General features: G+C 39.4%; 1 protein-coding gene across 7 annotated transcripts in view; it reads left to right on the forward strand.

Moving 5' to 3' along the window:
- Window positions 1-16,879, forward strand: part of LOC140481336 (spermatogenesis-associated protein 13-like) — a 237,817-nt gene that overhangs the window by 50,327 nt on the left and 170,611 nt on the right. The window lies entirely within an intron of this gene.

A 16,879-nucleotide genomic window follows, 5' to 3' on the forward strand; every position in this document is an offset into this window, starting at 1 on the left:
TGTGGTGGTGTTCCAATGAATCTGTTGCCCTGTCCTTTTTAGCTGATAGATTGCAAGTTTAGAAGGTGCTGTTGGTGAGTTACAGCAGTGCAACGTGCAGGTGGTATATGCTGCTGCCACTATGATGAAGTGAGTAAATGATAAATATGAGGTGTCAAACAGACAACTTTTGTCCTGAATAGTTTTGAGATTCTTCAGTGTTGTTTGGCACTGCTCACGTCCAGGCAAACAGTAATTCATCACACCCCTGACCTGTACCGTGTTGTAGAATGAGGAGATCGAAAATAAGTAACAAACTGCAAAATTCCTCGCCTCTGACCATTTCCTGTAGCCTGAGGATTTATGTGGTTCTCCAGTTCAGTTTCTAGTCAGTGGTGATCCCCAGGCCTTTCTGTGGATTGCCACCTTGCTGTGGTGGAGAGGCTTGAATGTTCCATTGAATGCTAGAATGATGCCATTGAGTTCTTGACTCCTGGGAAGGCCAGCAACAATGGAAAGATGGGAGGGGAGGCATTAGACAAAGCACAGTCCAACTATGTCTGTAAAGGTGATACAGGTGGAAGATATTTGTGTGTGTGTGTCATGGGCTGTGATGACAAAGCCTAGCAGTAAGGTGATCTCCAGCTGTCAATCTTTCCTTACCAATAGAATTAGGTCGACCTTTTGTGAAGGACTATCTCTGCTTATGTGCAACAGTGTTTCCACATGTAACAGATGTCCTAAACACCCAAATGCATGTGCCAACAAGTGCATGCCATAACCATTGTCCTGAGGTACAGACTGACGTGTAGATAAAGGACTTTGATTCAGGATTAGATTAGATTAGATTAAATTACATTACAGTGTGGAAACAGGCCCTTCGGCCCAACATATCCACACCGACCCGCCGAAGCGTAACCTACCCATACCCCTACATTTACCCCTTACCTAACACTACGGGCAATTTAGCATGGCCAGTTCACCTGACCTGCACATCTTTTGGACTGTGGGAGGAAACCGGAGCACCCAGAGGAAACCCACGCAGACACTGGGAGAACGTGCAAACTCCACACAATCAGTCGCCTGAGATGGGAATTGAACCCGGGTCTCTGGCGCTGTGAGGCAGCAGTGCTAACCACTGTGCCACCCAGTTGTTCACTCTTGGAATAGGAATGCAGTTTTGGCAGCTTTCTTCAAAACTGAGCAACCTCTTCAGAGAGTACTCTGCTTGCCCTACATGAGGAAGGGTGTAGAAAATGTGCCCGAGAAATAGTCTGTTACATGACCAACGTGACTGGAAAAATCGCTTTTGAAGGCACATTTATTCGTAGTCTGTAAACCAAAGTGAGACTAAATATTGGAACCTGGAACACTCCAGCCCTCCTGGATAATGACCAAAGTAGTTGTGTGGAAAAAGATTTGTCCTTGTTGCCCATGAACCTGGGGTCGTTAATGATGTCCTGCAGGAGACATTAAGAATAGCTGAGAAAAAAATCTGCGGATCAACCCAGTACACTTGGAATTGGATTCACTATCAAGAACTAACTCATCAACCAACTCTGAACTCCCCGTTGGCATCAACAATCGCCTCATGACTGTCCATCTGCCATGTGCCATGGACCAGCATACAACAGTCATGACTGCCGAGGCTGAAACCACGCAAATGTAAAGAAGGCTGGACACCATACTCGCCAACATCCCAGAAGAAGATTTGAAGTCCTTAAGTATGATGATTTAATGCCAGGGTTGGAAAGGATACCGGACTCTGAAAAGAACTATCAGAAAGGAAGGAGGTGGGATTGTCCTGCTCAGCAAATATGTGGGCCATCTCATAGTTCTACCAAAAGGGCAAGTTCAAGACTACTTCAAGGTCTCTATGATCAAAGCAATGGCACATGATCAACTACGTCATTTGATCCTTATTATCAAATCAATATCCTGCAATCTGCACTGGTTGTACCTATAGTTCATCTGCTCCTCAATGTCCATTTTAATTGCCATCCAATGCAGCTGAAGATAAAACCGTTCAGAAAAGAATTCAACATTGAGCAGCTTCAAGAACCAAGTGAACTAGCAAGCTTCCAACAATGTCTTCACCGAAATCTCAGTTTTTTTTTAAATGGAGTGGAAGAAATCTGGAAAGAGCTGAAAACAGCCAACATCCATGCTGTAAAGAAACCATTTGCTACATGACCAGGAACCACCAAGGGATGTTTGATGGGAACTGACTGCATCCTCCAAGACCTCATTGACAAAAAGAGGAAAGCACTCCTTGTCTAGTAAAGCAACATTAGCAGTGAGTTGAAGAGAGAACTCATCAAGCAGCAAAGTTGAGTTGGAAAGAAGAATGAGGAAATCGAGAACCAGTAGTGGACTGAGAAAGCTAAGGAACTGGAGCACCTTGCTGATTAGCATAATACCTAGACTTTCTTCAGTACCACCAAGGCTACAGATGAACCCAATACCCTTTGCCTCAAACTGGTGTGGAATGTAGATGAAACTTGTTAGACAGAAAATATCAGCCCCGAATGGGGAGAACTTTTAAAGAATTCCTAAAATGTGATATAATCATTGAGGATGTGCTTGAGGAAAACCCTCAATTGAACATCACTGATAATCTTGAACTCCCACCTAGTGTAGTAGAAGTTAAAGCTGCTATTGGACACAAATGGAAAAGCTGTGGGATTAGATGGGATTCCATCAGAAATGTTCTAATCTTGGAGCAATGTCATCTCCAACTGTCCTTGACAATCTGAGAGAAACAAGAAATCCCTGCCAATCTCTTCAAACCTTGTTTATTGCCTTCGCAAAAGTGTACTGAGGAATTGGTCTCCACTTCAATCTCAAACTCTAATCTTTCACCAACCCATTCCAGCTCTACTGCATCCCTCTGAAGATAAATGGAGAAACCTTCCCAAACGTGGAACTTTTTTCCCTACCCGAGAAGCTACATCCTATCTAATGCTAATATTGATTTTGAACATTCAACATCGTACCTGATCTGAGAGCACTGGTTTTGGGCACTTGAGTATCTTCGACCATGACATCCATACTGATACCAAGAATCTATTCTCTTAAAATTCAGGTAGCTTGTCCAATGCAGATGCTGCTGAGCCTATGTTGGTGATAGTCATTGAAGTTCCCTACCCCACATTCTGTGCTCTGCCATCTTCGTAGCTTCCTTCATGTGGTATTTAGCATGGAGATTTATCAACTGTGTTTTGAGATGGTAGGATATAGGTGGTGGCAGTAGTTGGGAATCAGCAGGAGGTTTCCTTGCCCATGTTTGACTTGATGCCGTGAGATTTCATATAGTCTGGAGTCAATTTTAGGACTCCCAGTGACTCCTTCCCCAACTGAAGACCAGTTCTGAGATTGTGAAACTAATGTCTGGAACTTTTTCAGGTACAATTCTTAGAGTATGTTTAGGCTATTGTTTGATCAATATATGGGGCAGCTTTTGTCTGGTAATTAGGACCTGTATCTCAACAAAAATGAAGTCTGCTGGAGATGCAGAGGGGGAAGAATACTGAACTATAGCTCCTCTTTAGCTGGCTGAGCATGTTTAAAATACTGCAGTGTTAATGATTCCATGCAGAGAGGGTAAATATCAAAAAATTCCTGTTCTTCCATTCTTTTTAAAGAATGGAAGAACAGGAATTTTTTGATATTTACCCTCTCTGCATGGAATCATTAACACTGCAGTATTTTAAACATGCTCAGCCAGCTAAAGAGGAGCTATAGTTCAGTATTCTTTTTAAAGAATGGAAGTGTGTGTTGCCCTTTTTGTTTTGAGGAGTAGACTGAGTAAATTTCCAATTGTTTTCTAGCGTGTAGGTAGATGCTAAGGAATTGGCACATTGAAATGAGCTAGCTAAGGTGTTTGACAAAATTTCAGCAGACTAAAATATGGTGATCTTGGTATTCAACTAGTTAGACGTGTGGCTAGCATTTATCACTTTGAATTTCCGTGTACAGTATATAATGCAAGCCCTGTAGGGGATTCATGGACTACTGGATTTGTTGAAGTATGTTTGCTTTACAAAATTTTGTCTAGGCTGCAGTTGAAGAACTGTATGCAGTCCTGTTCACCATGCTATAGAAAGGATGTGATTGCATCTGAGTGAGTGCAGAGAAGATTCACTAGGTTGTTGTCTAAGTTGAAACGTTTTAGCTGTGAGGCTTAATAGAGGCTGGTTAGGTTTGGATGGTTTTCTTTGGAGCAGAGAAGGCAGAGTAATGACTTAGAGGTGTATAAGATTTTGGGGCGTAGGGTAGATAGGAAGCAGCTACTTCTCAACCTTAGGTGAAGGATTGATAATGAAACATAACCTTAGAGTTAAGGGCAGAAACCCCCAGAGGGTGGTGGGAATCTGGAATGCTTGGGAGGGCAGTTGAGGCAGGGAACCTCTCAACCTTTTTAACAAGTATGTGAATGAACACTTGAAATGGTATTAGGACATAGAACTTAGAACAGTACAGCACAGTACAGGCCCTTCGGCCCTCTATGTTGTGCCAACCTTTTATCTTACTCTAAGATCAAAATAACCTAAATACAGGAGCGCCTCGACATACGAACGACCCCATTCACAAACAAATCGGTTTACGAACAGCATTGTATGTAAAATTTTGTTTCAACGTCCGTACGAAATTCAAGGTACGAATGCAAAAAAGTTTCATTGTCATTGTTCTACTTTGCTATGCGTGCTTTGAATATCCGAACAATAGGAAAATTGATTCAGTTCGTGAACTGGGTCCCGGAACGGATTAAGTTCGTAAGTCGAGGCGCTACTGTACTCCACGTTTCCCTATCATCCATGTGCCTATCCAAGAATTGCTTAAATGTCCCTAATGTATCTGACTCTACTACCACTGCTGGCAGTGCATTCCGTGCACCTACCACTCCGTGTAAAGAACCTACCTCTGACGTCTCCCCAAACCTCCTTCCAATTACCTTTTAAAATTTATGCACCCTCGTATAGACATTTTCACCCTGGCTATCCACTCTATGCCTCTCATCTTATACAACTCTATCTAGTCACCTCTCTTTCTCCTTAGCTCCAAAGAGAAAAGCCCTAGCTCCCTGACTTTCGTCATGTGACATTCCCTCCAGTCCTGGCAGCATCCTGGTAAATCTCCTGTGCGCCCTCTCTAAAGCTTCCATGCCCTTGCTGTAATGAGGACTGAACACAGTCTCCCAAGTGTGGTCTAACCAGGGCTCTATAGAGCTGCAGCACAACCTTGTGGCTCATAAACTCAAACTCAATCCCCTTGCTAATGAAAGCCAACACACCATATGCCTTCTTGACAACCCTATCAATTTGGGTGGCAACTTTTGGGGATCCATGGACGTAGACCCCAATATCCCTCTGTTCCTCCACACTGCCAAGAATCCTACCTTTAACCCTGTATTCTGCATTTAAATTCAATCTTCCAAAGTGAATCACTTCACGCTTTTCCAGGTTGAACTCCATTTGCCAGTTCTCAGCCCAGCTCTGCATCCTGTCAATGTCCCATTGCAACTTGCAACAGTCCTCCACACTATCCAAGACACCATCAACCTTTTGTGTCTTTGGCAAACTTACTAATCCATCCATCCATCCACCCACCCACTTTCTCAAATTACATTGAAGGTTGTGAGTCAAGTACTGAAAAATTGGATTAATGTAGGTAGGTCAATGCAGAAGGGGTCTCTTCTGTGCTGGTAGACTCTCACTCATTAAACTCTTAATGCTGTTTCCAGTTTCATTTTAAAAATTGAATCTTGAAATCATAAATTACTGAACTTTGTAGATATTTATGTTAAGTTTTCAGTCGACAAATCTAATAAAGTACTGGTCCCTTTAAAAGCACCTTAAATTTGTGCTGTATTTCTCTGTACCATACTGCAGTACTAATTATTGAAGTAACCAAGGACATGCCATTTTTCATGTTCTATGAATAGCTGACTCAGGAAAATGAGTTATTCAGGGAGCTAATAAGTAACTTTGAAAGTAAGTTTGTTTTGGGTCTAATGAGTGGTTTTTTGACCTGCTTTGAGTTTGGCAGTAAAGTGTTACTAATTGTTGAAATTTGAAACTGCAATGAGTGGACTGGTCAGTTGTGTTGAATGTATTTTTGTGAATATAGAACGGAGTGTCTGTAGCAGCTGACCATTTTGTAAAACTATCCTACTCAATCCTTTTGTCTCTCGCAGTAGTTTGAAGTAACTGAAAATATTAAAATGATAACAAACAAGTACTTGTCTGTTTCTGTCCTGTACATGTTGTTATATAGCAACTTCCATTGTTTTCAGTTTTTAATTTCAGAAAATCAAGCCACATTTATTTGAATGTCCAACCATCCCAAAAGTCTCCAATGTGAAGTTCAAATTTGAAATCCTTTTAGTGTAAATTTCTGACCTCAGCCATAAATTATACCCATGATGGTGGTGTCATGGTATTGTCCCTCTACTAGTCATCCAGAAGCCTGTGCTTATCCAGTTTCAAATTCACTGTTCAAATTTATTGGTTGAATTTAAATTCTAAGTTGAAATTTAGTCTAAATAATGGTAACTGAAGCTTTTATGGATAACTATAAAAGCCAACTGGTTCACAAGTCCTTCTTGGGAAATAAAATCTACAGCACTTAACTATACTTGACTGCGGACCCTTGGCAATGTTGATTTAGTTAAATTGCATTGAGTGAGCCAGTTCGTTAAAGGGGCAATTGGGGATGGCAGCAAATATTTGCCTTGCTAGTGATGTACACGTACCATAGCTATTCATCGTGGTTCCATTATTACTGTGCATGGTAACATAAAACAACTCTACTGAATGTAGTTGATTTTTAGCATTATAAAGTCACCACATCTTCCGAAAGACTTGATTTAAATTTTTTTTAGTAAGTATTAACAGCCAGTTCACTCAAATAGATGTGAACATTGCCAATGTGAAATATTTGTTTTTTTAATTTGCAGAAAGTACTTTTTGTTGGTGATTTAGTAATCTGATATTAAGAAATGGAACTTTTTTCAACTGATATGTTGAGTAAATCAGTTGAATTGCTGACATTGCTTTGGTGAAAATTTCCAATGAAATTATGAAACTTCTATGAAATTCTAATTGTAGTTTTTCCATGAAAATGTTAACATCAAGCAAGACTTCAATTCTGTCTGTAGCTGAGAGTAGTTCAGTGAAAGTCATCAATATTTTGGTCATTTAACTTCCCTGACAATTTTGGGCTATGGTTATAGTTACCCAACACTTTATCTGGCATAATTTAGAGATGTTGGTGTTGGACTGGGGTGTACAAGGGTAAAAAATCATACAACACCAGGTTATAGTCCAACAGGTTTAATTGGAAGCACACTAGCTTTCGGAGCGCCGCTCCTTCATCAGGTGATTGTGGAGGACACCATTCTAAGGCACAGAATTTATAGCAAAAGTTTACAGTGTGATGTAACTGATTATCTGTTGAGTGTCTTTCATCTGTTTAAATACCATTATAGTTTCACTTCTTTCATGTGTAAATCACAAAACCTTTTTTAAAAGTTGTATTCTCAGGTTAACTGTAACAATTGTTAGCTAGACAATATGTTGAAGGTGTTAGCCCCCTGTGTTCTCTGTCTGTGCCATGATGTTTAGATTGATTCTAATCTAAAAAGTGAGATAGGAGTTTTACATTAATTCATGCAGTTTTTGAGTAAAGTACAATGTAACTCTGCAAGTACAAATTCACTCCACAAATGTATACTTAGAAATTGACATAATTAGTGCCTGAAATCTGTATTATATTTAATAACACTTCTAAGGTGAGCAGCTATTTTGTTTTGGTGAGATGAGGCTTGAGATGAAATATTACTGTGGTCATGCCAGTCTGGACATGGTGAATAACTGTTGTAGGTCCTCAAGGCATCTGAAATAGTCAGAAGATAAAAATAGTGTATTTGCAATGCTTTGCAGAGCAAATGTGCAAGATTATGTAACAAGTGAAGTCTCCAATTTTGATTCCTGGTTGATACTTAGTTAACTGGTCTCAGCATCAAGAATCTTGAATTCCCTGCACCAATAGGTCAGGGAGAAAAAACGTTGATAATATTGCTGATTCTCTAACCTGTGACTCCAGCTCAATGCTGCTGCTGATTAGCATTTTTAAAAAAAAGTATCCAATCAGTTTTGTGCCACTATTATTTCATTTTTCTGGGTGCATCAGACAGAATTCTGAAACTAAGCTTCAACAGAGTGACAAGCTGAGAAAGGTGCCAAAAGGTATTCCGAGGGAATCCTCGCAATCCAGAAAGGTTGAGTTTCCGGAAAGGATCCAAAAAGAGCTGGAATCTCCCTGTTGCATTTTAAACTATCCGTTTAAATAAGCAGATGTGAGGAAATTAATAGGTACGGTCAGAGTAAGAAAATAATGAAGTCTAAATCAGGGTTAAGTCATGTGTGCATATGTACTGAGCATAATGAATAAAATTGTAGGTAAAGTTTTTAGGTGGCTTGTATACAATTTAGTGGGTTGTTTGGCTGTTACAGAGGGCTTTATTCCTGATGAAGGGCTTTTGCCCGAAATGTCGATTTCGCTGCTCGTTGGATGCTGCCTGAACTGCTGTGCTCTTCCAGCACTACTAATCCAGTATTTGGTTTTCAGCATCTGCAGTCATTGCTTTTACCTTGTTACAGAGGGCAGTTCAGTTGACTGCATTGCTGTGGGTCTGGATTGACACACGGGCCAGACTAGAGTCGTAGTCATACAGCATGGAAACAGACCCTTTTGGTCCAGCCATGTTCCCAAACTAAATTAGTTGCACCTGCCTGTGCATGGTCCATATCCCTTCAAACCTTTTCCTATTCATGTATTAATCCAAAAGTGTTTTAAATGTTGTAATTGTACTAGTTAGCACCACTTCCTCTGGCAGTTCATTCCACACACAAACCATTGTGTAAAAAAAAAGTTGCTTCTCATGCCTTAAAATCTTTCTCCCCTCTCTCCTTAAAAATATGCTCCACCATCATAGGGAAAAGACATTTACTATTCACCTTATCTGTGCCACTCATGATTTTATAAACTTCAATAGGGTCAGCCCTCAACCTTCTATGCTCCAGTTTAAAAAAAGAAAAAGGTCCCAACCTTTCTAGTCTACTTTTATAACTCAAACCCTTCCTTCCTGGCAAATCTTTCCTTCCCGAACCCCTCCAGTTTAATAAGGTCCTTCCTATAACAGAATCACCAGAACTGCACACAGTACTCAAAAAAAAAAGTCTGTCCAACATCCTGTACAACCATAATATTAGTCCCAATTCCTATACTCCATAGTCTGAGCAATGACAGGAAGCATACCAAACACTGCTTTAACTACCCTGTTGACCTCTGATGTACATTTTAAAGAATTATGTACTTGAACCCTAATGTCTCTCTGTTCTACAACACTGCTCAGAGCTCTCCCATTAACTGTATAAATCCTGTCCTTGTTTGTTCTACCAAAAATGCGATACCTCTCGTTTATCCAAAGTAAACTCAATTTGTAACTCCTCAGCCCAATGACCCAATTGGTCAAAATCTATCTGTAATCCTCAGATAACCACCTTCAATGTCCACTATACCACCAATTTGGTGTTATCTGCAAACTTACTAATCATGCCTACTATATTCTTAACCAAATCATTTATTTGCCTTCTGAATATTTTGAAGGGTTTTGGTCTGGTCCAGAACACATTTAAACCCTCTCTTCGATGCACACTATGTTCATATCTTATGTGGCAGTCTTTGTGGTAGCTTGTTGAATGTCTTTTGGAAATTCAAGGATGCCACATTTACAGATTTCCCCTTTATCTATCTTGCTTGTTCCTTCCTTAAAGAACTCTAAACATGTGACAAGTACTATTTCTCTTTCTTAGTTACATTCAGTCTGCCTGACCACAGGATGATTTTCCAAGTATCCTGTTCCAACCTCCCTTTTTGATGGATTCTTGGAGTTTCCCTATGACAGACATTGGGTCAATGTGTATGGTTTCCTGACTTTCTGTATTCTTCCTTTTTCTTGAATAAGTGTGTTACGTTAGCAATTTTATTTATCCAGCATTTTTCCCTTAGTCATTGTTTTAAAGTCCTCACTCCTATTCACTGCTTACTTTCAAAGAAAAAGCATTTTAAATTTTTTTCCCTGCTGCATCAGTGTTTCTAACTGCAAGCTAATAGCAAAATATAGGTATGCAAGTGAATAGAGACATGGGATGTGAAAATAGCAATGCACTTCATGCTTATAGGACTAAAATATGAACAATTGAGGTAACCAGATATGTGATCTGAATTAGACCATTTAGCCCGTTTGCGACCACTTTGCCATTTGATTATGACCAATATGCTTCTTGACCCCATTCTCCTGACTTCTTCCTTAACCCTTGATTCCCTTAGTAATCAATTTATTGAGTATATGATGCTTATTTTGAGTATTCCACATTTGTGGCCTGTCTACTACAAACAAATTGTAGCCGAGTGCAGAAACAATTTACCATAACTGAGGAAGTACAGTAACTGTTAATGAAGATTGAGTAGGCCGACATTCTTTTATCTGGCTTTTGAGGGGAAGAACAGAAATCTGGTGTAAGCTACAATTAGACTAGATTCCCTACAGTGTGGAAACAGGCCCTTTGGCCCAACAAGTCCATACTAACCCTCCGAAGAGTAACCCACCCAGACCCGTTCCCTTATATTTACCCCTGATGAATGCACCTAACACTACAGGCAATTTAGCATGGCCAATTCACCTAACCTGCACATCTTTGGACACCGTGTCCAAAGTAGTACCTCAGTGTGGATAGTGGTCAGTGTCAAACCGTGCGTGTCGGTCAGTGCCACTTGTAAAGGGGTTGAACATGAAAGTTTTATTCAGAACAAGGGGGCACAATATGCCAAATTAAACATTTTTTGGGGAAATTTCTTTACACTGTGGACCATGTGTTGTGCTGCCAGAAGGAGTAGACGAAGCAGATTCTTGCCAGCATCTGTACGAAATGATGGATACGTAGTACTCGCACACAATACATTATCCAAATCCCTTGGGACTAGCTGGTTTTCAGAATTTGCAATTTTTTGGATTTCTGAATAAGTGGCAGTTTAACGGTGAAATTAAATCTTACAGCAGACTCACCTGTGAGTACAATGAGCTCTGAGACACAATTGACACCTGTCAGTGCTAGGTCATGCTCCCATGTCACATCTGAGTGACGTGGGTCAAGCGGATGTGGAGTTGGGTTAACTGTTTGTACGCCAAACAACCTTGTTACGGAGAAAAGAACTCACGAAAAAGCTTCAGATTTCAGATAAAGGATTGCATACCTATAATTGAAATTTGTCTGCAGCGATAACTACTGGTCACTGAAACAGATCACATTGACACATTTGGGGGAAACTTAATGTTTGTATGCGGCAGGAAAGGTTAGAAGTATGGGGCAGGTTGAAAAAATGCAAATAGAATGGAAGACAGCATACTTGAATCTAACAAGTAGTGGTTTGTTTGTGCTATAGATTACATGTAAGGAAGGACTAAAAGTCAAAGTTTTGATCAGAAACTGATCAAAGGAGCTGAGCAGTATCATGTAAATACATAGTATACAACTGTGCTAAAATATTGCAATTTACTATTGAGTTAGGGGTATTAGCGATAAAAGGGTGACCGTGTTATCTCCATTCATTCTGTTGCTGTTGTCAGGGAGTCTATAATTTTAATGAAAAGCCTGAGCAATTGTTCTAATGAAAGGTTGTTACCCTGAAACATTAACTGTTTCTTAATATCCTAGCTGACCCCTTAAGTAGCATTTTCTGTATGAATTCCAGATTTCAGCCACTCGAATGTTTTGCTTTTGGCCAAATAATGCCCAAACATGATACATGTATTGGTTACTTCCCTGCTTTCCAAAAAGAGAAGGACCTATTGAAAGAAGAAGTTGATGAAGTAATTAAGCAACAGAGACCTTTTTATTCAGAAAATGTTATATTTTGAAGCGATGTAAAGGGAAGTGTGGAAACATTCTCAAAGATCCAGAAGCTAGGTTACCCCTCGGCTTCTGATGCTCTAGGGAAAGCAGCCCTAGCCTTTTCAACCTCTCCCTGTAGCACAGATCCTCCAACCCTGGCAACATCCTTGTAAATCTTTTCGGAACCCTTTCAAGTTTCACAACATCTTTCCGTTAGGAAGGAGACCAGAATTGCATGCAATATTCCAACAGTGGCCTAACCAATGTCCTGTACAGCTGCAACATGACCTCCCAACTCCTGTACTCAATACTCTGACCAATAAAGGAAAACATACCAAACGCCGCCTTCACTATCCTATCTACCTGTGACTCCACTTTCAAGGAGCTATGAACCTGCACTCCAAGGCCTCTTTGTTCAGCAACACTCCCTCGGACCTTACCATTAAGTGTATAATTCCAGCTAAGATTTGCTTTCCCAAAATGCAGCATCTCTCATTTATCTGAATTAAACTCCATCTGCCACTCCTCAGCCCATTGGCCCATCTGGTCCAGATCCTGTTGTAATCTAAGGGAACCTTCTTCGTTGTCCACTACACCTCCAATTTTGGTGTCAGCAGCAAAATTGCTGACTATAACTCTTTTATTTTCGCATCCAAATCATTTTATATAAATGATGAAAAGTAGTGTTCCCAGCACCAATCGTTGTGGCACTCCACTAGTCACAGGCCTCCAGTCTAAAAAACAACCCCCCCACCACCACCACCATCCTGTCTTCTACCTTTGGCCAGTTTTTTGTCCAAATGGCTAGTTCTTCCTGTATTCTATGACATCTTACCTTGCTAACCAGTCTCCCAGGGGAACCTTGTTGAACGCCTTACTGAAGTTCATACAGATCACATCTACTGCTCTGCACTTATCAGTCCTCTTTGTTACTTCTTCAAAAAACTCAATCAAGTTTGAGAGACATGATTTCCCACGCATAAAGCCATGTTGACTATCCCTAATCAGTCCTTGCCTTTCCAAATACATGTACATCCTGTCCCTCAGGATGCCCTCTAACAACCTGCCCACCACCGACATCAGGCTCACTGGTCTATAGTTCCCTGGCTTGTCCTTACCACCCTTCTTAAGCAGTGGCATCACGTTAGCCAACCTCCCATCTTCCGGCACCTCACCTATGACTATCAATGATACAAATATCTCAGTAAAAGACCCAGCAATCACTTCCCTAGCTTCCCACAGAGTTCTAGGGTGCACCTGATCAGGTCCTGGGGATTTATGTTTGAAGGCATCCAGAACTTCCTCCTTTTGTAATATGGACATTTTTCAAGTTGACACCATCTATTTCCCTATATTCTGTGTCTTTCATGTCCTTTTTCACAGTAAATATTGATGCAAAATACTCAGTTAGTATCTCCACCATTTTCTGCGGCTCCATACAAAGGCCTCCTTACTGATCTTTGAAGGGCCCTATTTTCTCCCTAGTTACCTTTTTGTCTTTAATATATTTGTGAAAACCCTTTGGATTCTTCTTGAGTCTATTTGCCAAAGCTACCTCATGTCCCCATTTTGCCCTCCTGATTTCTCTCAAGTATACTCCTACTGCCTTATACATTTCTAAGGATTCATCAGATTTGCTGAATTTCTCCAGCACTTTCTTTTTAGTTCCAATTTTCAGAATGTGCAGTATTTTACTTTTGCTCAAATAGGTTTCTACAAAACTCTCAAAGGTTTGAATTGCTTGTCTTGATGAAGACCAGTATAAACTGGAGGGGATCTGCTTTTTTAAGCTCGCAAAATTGAGACTGCCAAATGACTATAATGCAGATGGAGAAAGCTACCTTGGTGATGTCTCATTATTTTGCTTAGTTGTGGTGAGTGCACTAACCAAATAAACACTCAATGGTGGTAATATTCATTTCCATTAAAGTTTGGTCTTCATTATAGGTTTTGCATATTGATTTCTTACAGAAAATACAAAATGTTGTCTAACTTGAACTGTCTTTACCTTGTCTGGAAATGATTCTTTCAACTTCATTTTGGTTTTGCTAATTAAAAGCAAATGTAGCTTTTTTATTATTGTTAGCTATGCTTCTATCTCTTTAATGCGTGAAAAGAACTATTAGGTTTCAAAAGCTCATCCTTTTTTCATAATTATAAGATCAATGTGGTTGGAGAGGCCATTTTAACTCACTCATCCAGAAAGTCTGAAGTTGCCTATCTCGCAGCTTGCAGCTGTTACTTAAATGATTCCAGGACTTTTTGTCTTTAATGATTCTCAGGTTTTTGTCTAATGTATCTGGAAGCTATTCCATGTGTGGTTCCCTTTTTTCTTAGATCAGTTTAAGTTCCCCTTTACTAGTTTGAATCTGAACCACCTCTATCCTCCCATTTTGTTTTCTCTCTTTAATTCTGGGCAAACCTTTTTTTATTTTACCACTTAATATAGGGTATACTTCTGAGGTTGTCTTGATCTCCTTTTCAAATTTCTTCTGTTTTGCTTCTAATGTTTTGCCTTTAAAGGTTCAATCTTGAATAGAATTTGACACACAACTCAAATTGATGTCTGAGCAGATCAATCATCATGTAATGATAGTTCTGTACATTATCATATGTTCCATCTCCATATTGCTACATTTCTAGAAGACCTGCCACCATCTTTTCAGGGCAACTAGGGTGAGACAATGCTGACATTGCAAGTGATTGTCAGATTGTTAATGGCATACCAGTTGTGTTTAATCATATGCCGGTTGTTTCAGTAAAGTTTTTTTTGATTTAAGCTGATGTTTTCTTAAACTTGTATGTAGTTAATTTAGGGGTATATGGTTGCATTGTTTCACTCTTCATAAATGTTAACCTAAACACAATTGGCTATCCATTTGACTTGGCTTTCGTGATTATAATACTAAGGATCATTTGTTTTTAAAAAGGCTTTTTATGAGAGCTGTTTGGCCTTCACTTCCAAATGAAGCTTTGTAAAATGGCTGTTGCACGAGGTAAGTCTTTTCTTGCAGTTCTACCAGACTCTGAACATCATTCTTGCTTGTGCGTTTGGCAAATAAATTAAACTTTCTTGAACGGAGAATGAATTGGTGTTGTCTATTTGTTGTTTTCTGAATTGTGAATTTTAGAGGTGAAATTGATGTTCTGTCCATTCTCCCTCTAGTACATTCTTTTAAAGTAAGGAATAACATAATCTGTGTTGGCTTTGTGATGGTATGGATAGATTTGAAGCATGAATGCCCATTTTAGCAGAAGATGCTAATTTCTAACTATCTTGTATAGAACGCGCATGATGATAAGAATGAGTCATTGTGTGGATGTTCTATATGAACTTTATATTACTATGCTTCTCGTATCTTTGTTTAAGATTAATCAATGTGTACTATAATACAGTTAGGATCTTAAGAGTTATTGGAAATTATAAGGTAAGGTCTACCTATCAGAATATGAAGAATTATTTCTGGGAGAAGCTAACCAGAGTCGTGAGTTCTCTGTGCTCTTCAATAGTATGCAACCAATGTTGTTGTAGTAATGTGTATTTACGCTTAAGTTGTGCCTGTCTCTCACACGAGACAATCTTATCTTTCTAATTTCTGTGATATGCAATGAACCTTTCTGTTTAACTAAAACCAAACTTCTCTTCTGCCAAGTGTTAACATGCTGGCATCCTTCTCGACATTGGTACCAGTAGTCTAGACTAGTACCAGCAAGAATTAGTGGCAGTGATTCTGTGCAAGATATCCCAGATCATATCTGGCAATTTAAGATCGTGATCGTAATGAAGACATTGCTGATTAATAAGATAATGAGACGTTTTTTGCATATGTGTGGTTTGTAGAAGTGCTGTTTGTTTTTTCACAAAAGTATACCTGTCAGTTAAGCTAAATGACAGTTCTTTTAAACAGCAAAAAGAATTGCATGATCTGGCTAAAACATCTGAATAGAATTGTATGGAGGATGTCTGTGCTGAAGGGACAAAATAATTGTATATTAATGAGAGATTTATGTTTAGAGGTCCAACATTATAGAATGTAGCTGCTGTACGTAGGAGAACTAAATCATGGTACAATAAGATAAGATTCATGTCAATATTTTAAACTGCCTTCGTAGTGGGTCTGCTTCGAAGGATGATCATGAAGGTCACTTCCCTAAAAGATTTAGGTTTTTTTTAAATATGAGGAGTATTTTGATATTCAGACAAACTCTCTTAGTGCAAACAATTTACTGCATGTCTAAATTTATTTACACTGTATTAAAGATGGTATGGTCATGACTGATTTGATTTCATTTTGGTTTGGCACAAACGGTACATCAAGTTTTAAAAAATTTTCTTCATAAAGATAAATAACTTGACAAACCATAATATGGTTTATTATCAACTGTTGCTCAGTTGGTAGCATTCTCTCCTCTGCAGCAAATATCAAAATTCTGATTCGGAGACTTGAGTCCAAAATTCCAGGTTGAAAGTATGCAGTAGAGAGGATGCGCTGCATTGCTGAAGATTCTGATTTTTGGATGTAACACTAAAAGACCCCATCTCTTCTTACGTCGGTCATGTATATCTCATGGTGTTACTTGGAAGAAATGGAAGGGAGTTCTCACTCCTGTTTTGGCCAATAGGTATCTCTCTTTTAACACTGTAAAAGCAGATTATCTTGTTTAAATTACATTGCTGTTTTTGGGCGTTGGCTATGAGTAAATTTGCTGCTGCATTTCCTACTTTGCCACACTTAGCATACTTGAAAAGCATGTAATTGATATTAAAGTAATTTGGATGTTGAGGTGGTATTAGGAGTGAATAAAAGTAAATACTACTTTTTTGTTTTGATTGGAGGCACTGATGAGTAGTCCTATCCAAGATGAAACAGCAGTCTGGTTGACAGTGAAGGTATCAGGAATCAACTTGTCCTGTGATTGGTTTGCTCAAGCTGGAAGCTGAC

The sequence above is a fragment of the Chiloscyllium punctatum genome, chromosome 9, assembly GCF_047496795.1.
Source record: "Chiloscyllium punctatum isolate Juve2018m chromosome 9, sChiPun1.3, whole genome shotgun sequence".
In the NCBI taxonomy this organism is placed as follows: Eukaryota; Metazoa; Chordata; class Chondrichthyes; order Orectolobiformes; family Hemiscylliidae; genus Chiloscyllium; species Chiloscyllium punctatum.